This window comes from Oryctolagus cuniculus, chromosome 3 (assembly GCF_964237555.1).
Source record: "Oryctolagus cuniculus chromosome 3, mOryCun1.1, whole genome shotgun sequence".
Classification (NCBI taxonomy): Eukaryota; Metazoa; Chordata; class Mammalia; order Lagomorpha; family Leporidae; genus Oryctolagus; species Oryctolagus cuniculus.
In genome coordinates this window covers 147,922,552-147,935,500 of record NC_091434.1, presented here as the reverse complement: position 1 = coordinate 147,935,500, position 12,949 = coordinate 147,922,552, and the positions used below count along the sequence as shown (strand labels likewise).

The window sequence follows — 12,949 nt, the reverse complement described above, 5'->3', positions numbered from 1 at the left end:
GAAACAACAGGAGAAGAGAAAAGGGAAGAAGATTGGGGACAGACCGAGGCAGAGGCGAGAGTATGGCTAAGAGGCCCAAGAGCCAGCAAAGAGATGTTTGCTACCAAAGCCTCTACACCCCCGTATTAAACAAATGCCCATGCGCCCTTCCACTCATCCTGTAACAACCACTGTCCCCCTGCCTACTCCTCCGCCTTTGAGGAGGTCCATGGCTATACGGTTACAGTGAAGCGAGATGAGTAAATTCCGGAGATCTGCAGCATAATATGGTGCCTAAAGGCAACAGTAAGGTGCTGTGTGCTTAAAATTTTGCAAGGGGGCGGATCTCATGCTGAGTTCCCTTGCCACAAAACAACAAACACAAAGGGGCACAAAGAAAATTCATGGATCTACCTATTATCGGGGTTGTGGTGATGGTAACATGAGTCTATATGTAGGTCCAAACTCGCAAAACTGTACAAATTAGGAGCAGTTTTATTGGCACACCACTGATACCTCAATAAACTAGAGAAATTAGATATTATAATTTTTTTTCAAAAAAAAAAAAAACACCTTATTGGGGCAAGCATTGTGGTGTAGAGTGTTAAGACATCACTAGGGATGCCAGAATCCCATATCGGAAATGCTGGTTCAAGTTCTGGCTACTGTGCTTCAGATACAGCTTCCTGCTTGTTAATCATTATTTTAAATCCCAGTCTAATAATTCCAACATCTCTGCCATATCTGAGTCCTAGTGGTGTGCCTGGTGTCTCTTCAGACGTGTTTACTGCCTTTTAGCATGCTTTGGCATTTTTTGTTGGAAGGCAAATAAGCTGTGTTGGATCAAATGAACTGAAATAAACAGATCTTCAATATGAGGTTATATATTAACCCAGCTAAAAATTAAGTTGCGTTTGTTGATTGTAGTAGCTGCAGGTGTCAGAAACTAAAATTTCTCCGCTATCTTTGGTTTCATTTCCCCCCTGCTCCATTGTCTTTATCTAGAGACTCCTCCCCACCCAACACAAGAAATTCTATTGATGGCTCTAGTTTATTCCCTCTCAAAAGACCAAACGAAGATTTTATTGTCTCCACAACAAAACAGAAGATGAAGATTAGAACTGGATCGCTTGCCCCTTTCTCCTCTATCTTCCCAGTTTGAAATGTTTGCATCTCTTGATAGCCAACCTTCTCCTCCATCTGCCATTGGGCTCCCACACTCAAGCCTCAGCACACTCTTCTTTGTAGTTTTCGTCTTTTTCCGGAAAATCGGTTTAGTCTCTCCAGCGTAGCCCCTCTGCTTCCTACCATAATGCCGCTTTCCCTGGACACAGAGGGTGTCTGAGCCCTTCTTATACTGTGTCCCTCTGTGCGGCTGGTGCGCACCACACTTCTTACAGAAGACCCAGCGGGTTTTCAGAACGTTTGCCATGTTTGCAGAGCGAGATCGGCGTGGAAGGAAGAGACTCCGTAAAAAGAGTCTGAGGCTTGTAGGTTTGTTATGCTACATTCCCCAAAGATTATATAGGAACCGTGTTCTTGTGGAGAGAAGGGTAGTGGTCCATATTCCTGAGCCTCTGGGCACAAGTGCTCTTAGCCGCCTCCTGCTCCCCGCCTTAGGTGAGACTGGAAAGTGAGAGGGCATTGGGTTGAGTATTTCCCTTCCTCCACCTCAAGGAGTTGAGATTGAGCATTTCCTTCTCCTATATTCATTAGACTCTAGTTAACCCCAGTGGTGAGGCTTCGGTAAATTATTTTCCTTGCGGACAAGCCTTTCTTTATGAGAACAGAATTCCCTGAACATGTTGTATAATTACTTTACCCCTTCCCCTGCTGGAAGCAAGGGGAGATTTTTCTCCAGTCTTCACCCTGAGAACCTGGTGGCACCACTCCTAAAGTTCATGGAAAATAGGATTAAAAAAGTTTATTTTGGTGTCAAAAAAATCTTGAAATTCACGCTTAGTGTTTTTATAATGCACATTTTCCAAAACCTTTATGAAGTTCCTTCGTTAGGTGGGAGTTCTGCTAAGACCGGGTCCCTAGGAATTTGAATGTTTCAAGATAGTCCACGCTCAGTCTCCAGCAATTGCTCAACTCCCATTTGTGTTCCTACCAGGACCCAGTAGCAGGTTTGTCTGGCAGTAAATGCAGAGTCTCTGTATTTTCCTGTCTTTCTGGTCTTCTGGATGGCAATTTTCTCTGTGACCTCAATTTTCTGATGAATCAAAGAGGAGTTGTTAATTTTCAAGTTGTTAATCTTTTTCCCTGTAATAAAGGCAGGAATATTGACTTCTAAGCTGTTGGAATGTCAGACATGAAAGTAGAAGTCATTCTTCATTCATTTGTTTTTTTCCTACTTTCCATATTTTTAGCATTATTTACTTTTTAGTATTATTTTTACTAACAACAGTTTTCATAAGACATTTTGAGAAGAAAAACAATTATCCACTCTAAAAAAATTATGCTGCATTGTATTTCACTCCCTCACATAAATTTGATTTTCTATCTACTATATTTTCTTTTACCCTAAACAGCATTCTTCAGCATATTTTATATTGCAGCAGATTTGGTATGCATTCTCTGAAAATGTTCATATTTCATCATACTTTGTGGGCTTTTCAGTTTTTAAAAAAACTTACTTGAGGGAGAGGGGAAGAGAGAGGGAGAGGGAGAGAGGAAGAGGAAAAAGAGATTGCAATCTTCTACATGTGATTCACACTCCAAATGCCTGTAATGACCAAAGTTGGGCTGGGGCCAAAGCCAGGAGCCAGAAATTCAATCCAAATTTCTCACTTGGGTGGTAGGAATGCGAATTACTTGAACCATCCTCACTGCCTCCAAAGGGCCACATTAGCAGGAAGCTCAAGTTAAGAGCTGGAGCCAGGAATCAAACCCAGGTATTTTGATGTAAAATGTGGGGATCTTAACTACCAGACTAAATGCCTGCTCCTATCATATTTTTAAACAGATTTTTTTTACTGAGCTTAGAATTCCGGTTTGACAGTGAATTCAAAGAAGGAAAAGAGGTGGAGAAAAATAAAGAACCTGAGAAAGTTTGGAAGGCAGTGGCTGAATGACAGTGTACCAAAGTAAACTGAAAGTTTTAGGATGAAATGTGGGTCTTCAACAACTCAGAACACTCAAGAATTAGACTCCATAGTGTTTTAGGAAGAATATTCAGTAATGGTTCAGTTCTCCATTTTTTTCATAATACATAATGAAAAGCCTGAGGCAAGATTTCTGGTTTGAAATTCATCTTTCATCATATAATACATTAACTAGTTCCCAAGTAAATCATGGAAGATGTGGATTTTATAGTATTCTGATTTAGAGTAATTTAGTAGATTTCCATACCGTACTGATGCATATTTTTGAATGTTAACAATTGATACAATAAGGCCAGATTTTGAAATTTGGCATCATTCGAGGAAATTTGGTTTTGAGCATTTTTTTAAACTTTGGTCCCTACCTCAGAGCTATGTTTCTGGACCTGTTAATCCATCAAGCAATTAATTACTTCATTACTGTACATTTACTGTTACCATGTAACAAAGTAAGCAATTTGATTTTTAGAAACAAATTTTAGAAAAATCATTTAACCAGTTTTGTACTTATATTTAACCATTTTTTCTTTAAATGTAACTGAGATTCTCATAGAAAAATGAGGTCATAACATTTTTCTTTAAAATTATTTTCCCTTAAGATAGTTATATAATATACTGTGGTTTCCTGTTCAACTGGTGGGATTTCTAGATACTGCAGTTAATTTAAGTAAAAGCTATGTCAGCTTTTATGTATCTAATCCTATTTCTCAATTAATAAACTCATTTGTCTTTTACATTAAAAATATTACCATCTTGTTACTGTTTTCTGAAAATAAAATGAAAAACATACAACATTGAAAACTAAGTAATAGGAAAGACAACTTTTCTTAAACATAATTCAGTGGACAAACATATTTGTAATGAAGAAAAATAACATACAGAAAGTAAAAGCGGTAAAAAGAGAATAGCTGATAAGAATCAGGTCAGAAGGATAAGCACCCACCTTTAAGAGTTTCCAATTACTCACTTCTTATAAAAATTTTTAGCTTAGGTGGTAGGAGAGTTTACATTTGAAAGTGTATTTGTTTTGAAAGAGATTTTATTTTCAGGTAAAGATTGAAGAAGACAAAAAGGAGTATGTTCAGGTGGTCTGGAAGGAAGCAAACACAATTATTAATTTAGTAAAGCTGGTCTTGAAGAAAAGAGTATATGAAGGGAGTAATAATCTGAGAAAGAAAGTTGGATATGTATGCTCAAAGTCCTCCAAAGACACACGCACATGTGTTAGAGAAGGTCCTAAATACACTGAGACACAATCATGGAAGAGAAAAGGCTGACGCAGAGACCATGTGTTTCACAGACCTCACAACAAAGATAAACTTACTGATATTGACACTTGCTGCCTTGCTTGATAACACAGGTTGAGTATCTCTTATCCAAGATGCATGGGACCAAAAGGGTTTCAGAGTTCATACTTTTTCAAACTCTGTAAAATATGCATATATGTAATGAAATATCTTTCTTTAAGCCACACACACACACATACACACACACTTCTTTGGTCCACAAGCAGTGCCATGGTCCCTGGTGCTGCCTAGGTAGGTCCAAGTTCTGTTTATTCATTTTCATAGGCAGTTGGAAGTGGGTTCACTTGAGAGCTGTGGAATAGAGGACAGTCACTGTCTCCCCCATGGAAAGGATGGGAGCTGATGGAGATGGGGGAAGGCAATGAACTCAGATCTCTCAGGTTCTCTCTGTGCTCATGCCCACACATGGGAGCATAATGAAGTGGGTGGCCTTTCACACCCCAGCCAAGCCCTCCTTGTCAAGGGTGTCATGTCGGTGGGACTGACATAGCAACCAAGAAACCTGGGACCCAGCTGTTGTGGTTACCATTTTCAACCAGGGCTACCCAGAATTAGGTATACTGAAACGAGGACCCAAGTCAAAGCAATAAATTCATTTCTGCATCACATACACTTCATGCACACAACACAAATTGAAGTTGTACAATATATTTACTGCATCTATACATCTATATTCAGACTATAACTTTATACATTTCCATTTGTGATGTCATGTTGGTGCTCAAAAAGTTTTGAGTTTTGGAGCATTTTTGATTCATATTTTTGGATTAGGGATGCTTAACCTGTGTTACAAAAGCAGAATAGGTGTTTGTTTAAAGCAGCTTATAGAATGTGTAGACCAAAGAAACAACAACAAAAGCAGGTTCAAGCAAAGCATCCATGTATCAGACATATTTAACCATCTCAAATTAATTTTTAAATTAAAGATGTCAAATGCCAATATCATAGAGCACAAAACTCTTGTAGCACATTTGCTATAATGTAATTTTCCAAGCGGAAGTACCAGGTGGATTTAACAGTTTCCTAAGGAAAAAGTATAGGAGAAATAAAGAACAGAATGCCTCTTTTGGCAGGCTACATGCATGCATAGTAGCCTTTGACTTCTCCTTCCTAATTCTCATTCTTTTCCTCCTTTGCCAGAGCTGCTCATCAAAGCCTTCATAAGTCAAAAATCAGAGAGAAGGACATTTATTTTTATACCTTTACGAAAGTCTGTGTAACATACAATTTGTTTATGGTAACATACAATTTAATAAGTATTTCCCCTCTGATCTGGAATAAGACAAGGAAGTCCACTTCTCATCACATTTATTCAATATAGTAATGGATCAATTAGGGACGGCAGAGAAATAAAGGCATCAAAATTGGAGAGGAGGAAATCAAAATATCCATGTTTGCCAATGACATGTTTTTGTATATGAAAAACCTAATAAGCTTGCTACCAAAAAGCCATTAGAACTGATAAACTAATTCAACAAACGGACAGGATACAAAATAAACACAGAAACAGTAGGATTTTTGTAAAGCAATAATGATCTTGCTGAGAGAAAAATCAAGAAAAACATCCTATTCACAATAGCTACCATAAAATCAAATGTTTAGCAATGAATTTAACCAAATGTGAAAGATCTCTACAATAAAAGTCATTATGAAAAAATGACATATAAAAAAAAACAAAAACAAAAAAAGAACATCATTAAGGACAAAACATGGAAAGATATTCCTTGCTCAAGGATTGGCAGAATTAATATCATTAAATCCCTACAACCTAAAGCAATCTACAGATTCAATGAAATCCCTGTAAAATACCAATGACAATTTACAGAATGAGTAAGAACCATCCTAAAATTCATATGGAATCACAAAAGACCCAGAATAGCCAAAGTGATCCTGAGGGAAAAGAAAATCAAGGAGGCATCAGAATACCTAGTTTCCAAGCATGCTGTAAAGCCATAGTATCTAAAGCAGCAGGGTACTGGCATAAATATTGACACATAAATCAGGGAACAGAATAAAGAGCCTGGAAATTAATCCATGTACATACAGGCAACTGATTTTTGACAAAGGCACCAAGAACATAAAGAAAAAAAATAATCTTTTCAATAAATGGTGCTGACAATACTGGACATACATATGGAGAAGTGTGGGGAGCAACTCGGACTAGACTAAGTTACTGGAATTAAGACTTATTCTATACATCTGCTCTCCCACAATATGGCGCTGGGAGAGGACGAAACAGCTTCTACACAGCTGCCTCCAGTTCAACCAATAAACTGTAGGACCTGCTCCTGATTGGAGGAGAGCAGCGTACTTGGCGTGTGGGTAGCAGAGTTGGGATTGGCAGAAGAGGACTATAAAGGAGGAGAGAGACAACATGCACCAGGAACATCTATCTGAAGGAACACCTGTGCAGCCCCCGAGAGAGCCGGCCGGCGGTGTGCCGCTCCCCTGCGGAAGTGGGGAAAGTGGCAGGGGGAACCACCCTTCCACGGAGGTGGAAGGGACGGTAGCCAACCCGGGAAGAACCAGCAGCAAACCCAGGAAGGGCCGAGCAGATAAAAGAACAGTGCAGGGTCCTGTGTCGTTCCTCCACGAAGACGGGGAGCGACATAATGGTGCCGTGACTCGGATATGAAGCCTAGGCAGGGTTTAGTGCCGTTCCTCCATGAAGAGGGGGAGCAACATAATGGTGCCGTGACTCGGATAGGAAACCTAGGAGGGAAGAAATGGGAAGAAGTGGGAAAATACCGGAGAGAGAGACTAGCAAAGAGCCTAGGGAAAAGCCGGACAGAAAAGGTGCCGGAAGAAGCTATCGAAAGCCTAGGCATAGACTCGGATACGGACTACGGGGGGAAGCTGGGAGAAATCTCTAAGGTTGAAAGCAAAAGTGAAACCTAGAAGAAACTTAGACTCGGATACGGACTGTGGGGAGAAGCCAGGAGAAGTGAGAGGGGAATATTATTGGAAGAAAAGTTAGGAAACATACCGGGTAGAAAAAAATGTGTTAGGGAGGATGAAGCCGCTGCGGGGCGAGGCGCCGAGAAGCAGCCTCGGGGCGGGTGCCGGGAAGCCGCGGGGATAAGAGAAACAGAAGTTTAGAAGTAAAATGAGAGAAATAGGAATGCTGGCAGATAGAAGTAAAATAGAAATAGGAATGCCCGGAGATAGAGAAATAGAGAAAAATAAGGCCTCCCCACAACACAGCAATGAGAAGGCTTGGATTCGATCTGCCTGATTAGTAAGACGATAAGCACCTGCTGGCGGCTAGCAGTTTACCTGCTGCAGGTCACCGAAGACAGGCACGTTATCAATACCAATAAGTCTTCCCCACAAGACGGCAATGAGAAGGCTTGGATTCGGTTTGCCTGATTGGTAGGGCTTGTAAGCACCTGCAGGCAGTTCTAGCAGAGCAGAGCATGCGCTGCAGGGCACCGAACACAGGCACGCATCAGCGCCTAAAAACCTCCTCACAACATGGCGAAGAGAGGACCCAGATTCGGTTTGTCTGATTGGTAGGGCTTGTAAGCACCTGTGGGCAACTCTAGCAAGCAGAGCAGAGTGTGTGCCGCGGGGCACCGAAGACAGGCGCGTATCAACGCCAAAAATAAAAAGAAAGGGGGATCTGTGGGGAGCAACTGGGAGCAACTTGGACTAGACTGTCACTGGAATTAAGACTTATTCTATGCATCTGCTCTCCCACAATATGGTGCTGAGAAGGGAGTAACAACTTCTACGCAGCTGCCTCTCGCCAACTTGAGTGATGACCTGCAGGAGCTGATCCTGTTCCTGATTGGAGGAGAGCAGCGTACTCGGCGTGTGGGTAGCAGAGTTGGGATTGGCAGAAGAGGACTATAAAGGAGGAGAGAGACAACATGCACCGGAAACATCTATCTGAAGGAACACCTGAGCAGCCCCCGAGAGAGCCGGCCGGTGGTGTGCCGCTCCCCCGCAGAAGTGGGGAAAGTGGCAGGGGGAACTGCCCTTCCATGGAGGTGGAAGGGACAGTTGCCAACCCGGGAAGAACCAGCAGCAAACCCGGGGAGGGCCGAGCAGACAAAAGAACAGCGCAGGGTTTAGTGTCGTTCCTCCACGAAGAGGGGGAGCGACAGAGAAGAATGAAATTAGATGCCTACTTCTCACCATATACAAAAATCAAATCAAGATACACTGAAGACCTAAATGTATGATCTGAAAATATAAAAATGCTTCCATAAAACAAAGGAAAAATACCTCAAGAAATTGGTGTAGCAATGGTTATTTTTGGATAAGACCCCAAAAGAGCAGGCAGGAAAAGCAAAACTAGACAAATAGGATCATATCAAACTCAGAGGCTTCTGCACAGCAAAGGAAACAATCAATAGAGTGAAGAAACTTCCAAAAGAAAGGAGGAAAACATTGGAAGCTATTTTTCCAACAAATAAGGCATATATCAGGAACTCTATAATAAATTCAGTTACGAATAGACAAATGAACTGAATTGATACTTCTCAAAAGAAGAAATACAAATGGGCAGCAAATATGTGAAAAAAAATTCAATATCACTAGCCATTTGGAAGATGCAAATAAAAAGCACAGTAATGGGGCCACCGCTGAGGTGTAGCAGGTAAAGCCGCCACCTGCAGTGCCAGCATCCCATGTGGGCACCGGTTTGAGTCCCAGCTGCTCCACTTCCAATCCAGCTCTCTGCTGTGGCCTGGGAAAGCAGTGGAAGATGGCCCAAGTCCTTGGGCCCCTGCACCCATGTGGGAGACCTGGAAGAAGCTCCTGGCTCCTAATCAGCACAGCTCTGGCCACTGCGACCAATTGGGGAGTGAACCAGCAGATGGAAGACCTCTCTTTCTCTGCTTCTCCTTGTCTCTCTGTGTAACTCAAAAATAAATAAATCTTTAAAAAAAAAAAAAACCACAGCGAGATATCACCTCACTCCTGTTCGATTGTTAGAATGGCTATTATCAAAAAGACAGAACCTAACAAATGCTGGTGATTATGTGGAGAAAAGGGAACTCTTGTGAATTAGCATAGTCACTATGGAAAACAGTATAGCAATTTCATAAATTAGGATAACTAGGGGCCAACACTGTGGTGAAGAAGTTAAGTTGATGTCTGCTGCATGGCCATCCCATCTGGGCTCTAGTTTAAGTCGCGGTCATTCCACATCCAATCCAGCTCCTTGCTAATGCACCTGGGAACTTCAGTCTGGTTCAGCCCTGACGATTGCGGCTATTTGGGGAGTGAACCAATGATGGAAGACATGTCCCCCGCTCCCCGCCCCCCCCCACCCGCCTCTTCCTCTCTGTAGCTCTGCTGTTCAAACAAATAAAAATAAGTATTAAAAAAACCCTAGAACTGCCATATGATCCAGCAATCCCACTGCTGGCTACATACCCAAAAGGCATGAAATCATTTTAACAAAGAGGTAATCTGCTCAACCATGTTTAACTGTAGCACTGGCCAAGATCTGGAATCCATCAAGGTGTCTATCTTCAGATGAATAGATAAAGAAAATGTGTTTTATAGATTGTATGTAATATGGAATATTATTTAGCCATTAGAAATAATGAAATCATTTGCAGAAAAATGAATGAAACTGGAGGACATGAGGTTGGATGAAATAAATCAGACTCAAAATGAAAAATACTGAATGTTCCCCCTCATACATAGGGGATAAAACAAACAAGCAAGTAAGCCATTGACTCTCAATATGAACAAAGAATGTTGATTACTAGAAGTTGGGTGTGGTGGAAGGAAGAGAAAAAGTTTATATAAAAAAAGGAAGCTGGATGTGGTTCATTCGTTATAAAATATGCTAAATAACATGTTAATAATGAGGATGCAGGTGTGGAACATATGGGAACTCTTTGTATTATTACATCACAATTTTTGTTTCATAAATTTAAAATATTCTGAAATTAAAAGTTAAAAAATATTAACAATTATATCTGGATAGAGAAGTTATAATGATTTCTATTTTCTTCTTCATTCTTTTCTGAATTTGCCAGATTTTCTACCATAAAATACTACCTGAACAACTGCAACCAAATAAACAAATGTAAATGAACTCATGGGTGCATTTTATTTTATTTTAATTAAACAACTTTATAGTTCTATAGTCCCTTTGATAGCTTTACCATCACCTTCTAAAAACTTTGGGCTTAGTTTAACAATTGTATGTGGGATTCTATAAACAAATTGCTTGGCTTAAAGACATTGTAATTTGAATACCTTTGGCAAATTGAGGATTAAACCGAACAAATTGAGAACTAAACGTGAGTTAGCAGGAAGGGAACAATAAAGAAAAAGTTTCATGCTACAGAATGGGGAGAAGTGTCTCTATGTGCTTAAAATTGCATATATGAAATTCATGAAACCAGTTCTCTCTATATAAATGAAAAAAAATCATGAAATAACATTTTCCAAAAAATTACACAGGTGGTGAAGAAGAGAGAAAATTTAGTTTAGAAAAATTCTAATTTGAAAAGAACTTTAGCTGAAATGAACCAATGCTAATTGGTTTTTTTACAATTGTGAAATAGAATTGCAAGCCTTTATGTAAGATTTTAACATCCAAGAAGTTAAGAGTGTCAATTTATATCCTGCTACATTAAAACAAGGTAGAGAAAAAAGCTAAGTTAAAAATGACTGAATTTTCTAGGTTTTATCATTATTATAAAGAACAAAGCAATGAAAGGAATTTATCAAAAGGAATTCACTACTTAGTGTAGGGTTAATTTTATGAGTATCAAAATTATCTGGGAAACTGATCTCTATAAAAATAAGAATGGAAAAGGAAGAGGGAGGAGAAAGAAGAGTGGGAGTGTGGGTGGGAGGGAGGTGGGAGGGGGAAGAATCATCATGTTCCCAAATCTATATTTATTAAGTGCATGAAGTTGCATTCCTTAAACAAAATAATTTAAAAAATTAATAAGCTTGAAAAGAAAAAAAAAAAGGATAAGGAATTCACTGACTTGAGGGAATGGTACAACTAGCCCAACAAGGTTCTAGTCATTGAACTGAAGGAGTCATTTGCTTCTCCAGTAGATAACAACATAATGACCACTATGTACAGAAAAGTGTCTTTGGGAATTCCATATCCAGAAATCCCCCACCCACACTTTCCCAGAGGAAGGTGTAGGGATGGGGAGGGGAGAGGAAGCGGGGACCCATACTCATGTCCATGAAAACTCCCATCTGAATGCAGACCGCACTCTCAGTCTCTTCTGGGATGCCCACCCGGCCTATAAAGATATAGGAGTTTCTGTATTTTCAATCAAACTTTGCTAAAATCACCTTCTTGTCTGCTCGTTCACTGCTCTCATACTTCATCATGGACAGGACAAGTTGCCAGGTTACAGATATTTGCTTTCCTCTTATTTGGTTTTCATATGAAGGCATATATTTCTTTGTGGCGTATTAAGCAATGTGCACAAAAATATTCAATTTTTTTAAAGATTTATTTTATTTATTTGAAAGTCAGAGTTACAGAGAGAGAGAGAGAGGAGAGGCAGAGAGAGAGAGAGAGAGAGAGAGTCTTCCATTTGCTGGTTCACTCCCCAATTGGTGGCCATGGCCAGAGCTGTGCCAATCCGAAACCAGGAGCCAGGAGCTTCTTCCAGGTCTCCCAGATGGGTGCAGGGGCCCAAGGACTTTAGCTATCTTCCACTGCTTTCCCAGGCCACAGCAGAGAGCTGGATTGGAAGTGGAGCAGCCCGATCTTGAACTGGTGCCCATATGGGATGCCAGTGCTTCAGGCTAGGGCGTTAACCCACTGTGCCACAGCGCAGGCCCCAAAATATTATATTTTTTATATGCTTATTTCTCCCAGAAAGATGAAACTTTAGAGAATTTCATTTTCAATTATTCTTTCCTCACCTCTCACTCTCTGTTGGATAAAAAATCTTAACTTCCCCTTCCCCACTTTTCCCTACTCCTCACTAACTTAAGTTTTGCCAGGAAAGTTTGGTTCATTTAATTTTAAATTTTGATTAAAATTTCTCTTATTGGACTTCCCTTACATTTCTAGGGTTTTTACACAGCACTTACTATATACATGGTGTGTCCTATTTTTTTCCTTTTTTAAAGATTTATATATTTATTCGAGAGGTAGAGTTACAGACAGAGGGAGAGACAGAGAAAGAGCTCCTCTTCTGCTGATTCACTCCCCAAATGGCTGCAACTGCTGGAGCTGGGCTGACCCAAAGCCAGGAGCCAAGACCTTCCTCCAGGTCTCCCACATGGGGTGCAGGGGCCCACACACTTGGGCCATCTTCCACTGCTTTCCCAGGCCATTTGCAGGGAGCTGAATTGGAAGTGGAACAGGTTGGACTTGAACTGGCACCCATATGGGATGTTGGCTCTGGAGGCAGAGCTTAGTCTACTATGCCTCAGCATCAGCCCCATATGGTGTGTTCGTATCCATTTGGATTTCATCTAAATAAGTAATATTGACTTCATATGTAGATCTGATATGTCAACAGTTGCTCACCATTGTTTTGCCATTTCTTTGATTCTCCAATTTTAAAGATTCTATTGTGATTGACGGCATTTGTTACTGGCTTTCAT

General features: G+C 40.4%; 1 pseudogene; it reads right to left on the bottom strand.

Moving 5' to 3' along the window:
- Positions 1–1,094: 1,094 nt before the first annotated feature.
- Positions 1,095–1,411, bottom strand: LOC100358777 (large ribosomal subunit protein eL42-like; annotated as a pseudogene).
- Between the last annotated feature and the right edge of the window lie 11,538 nt (positions 1,412–12,949).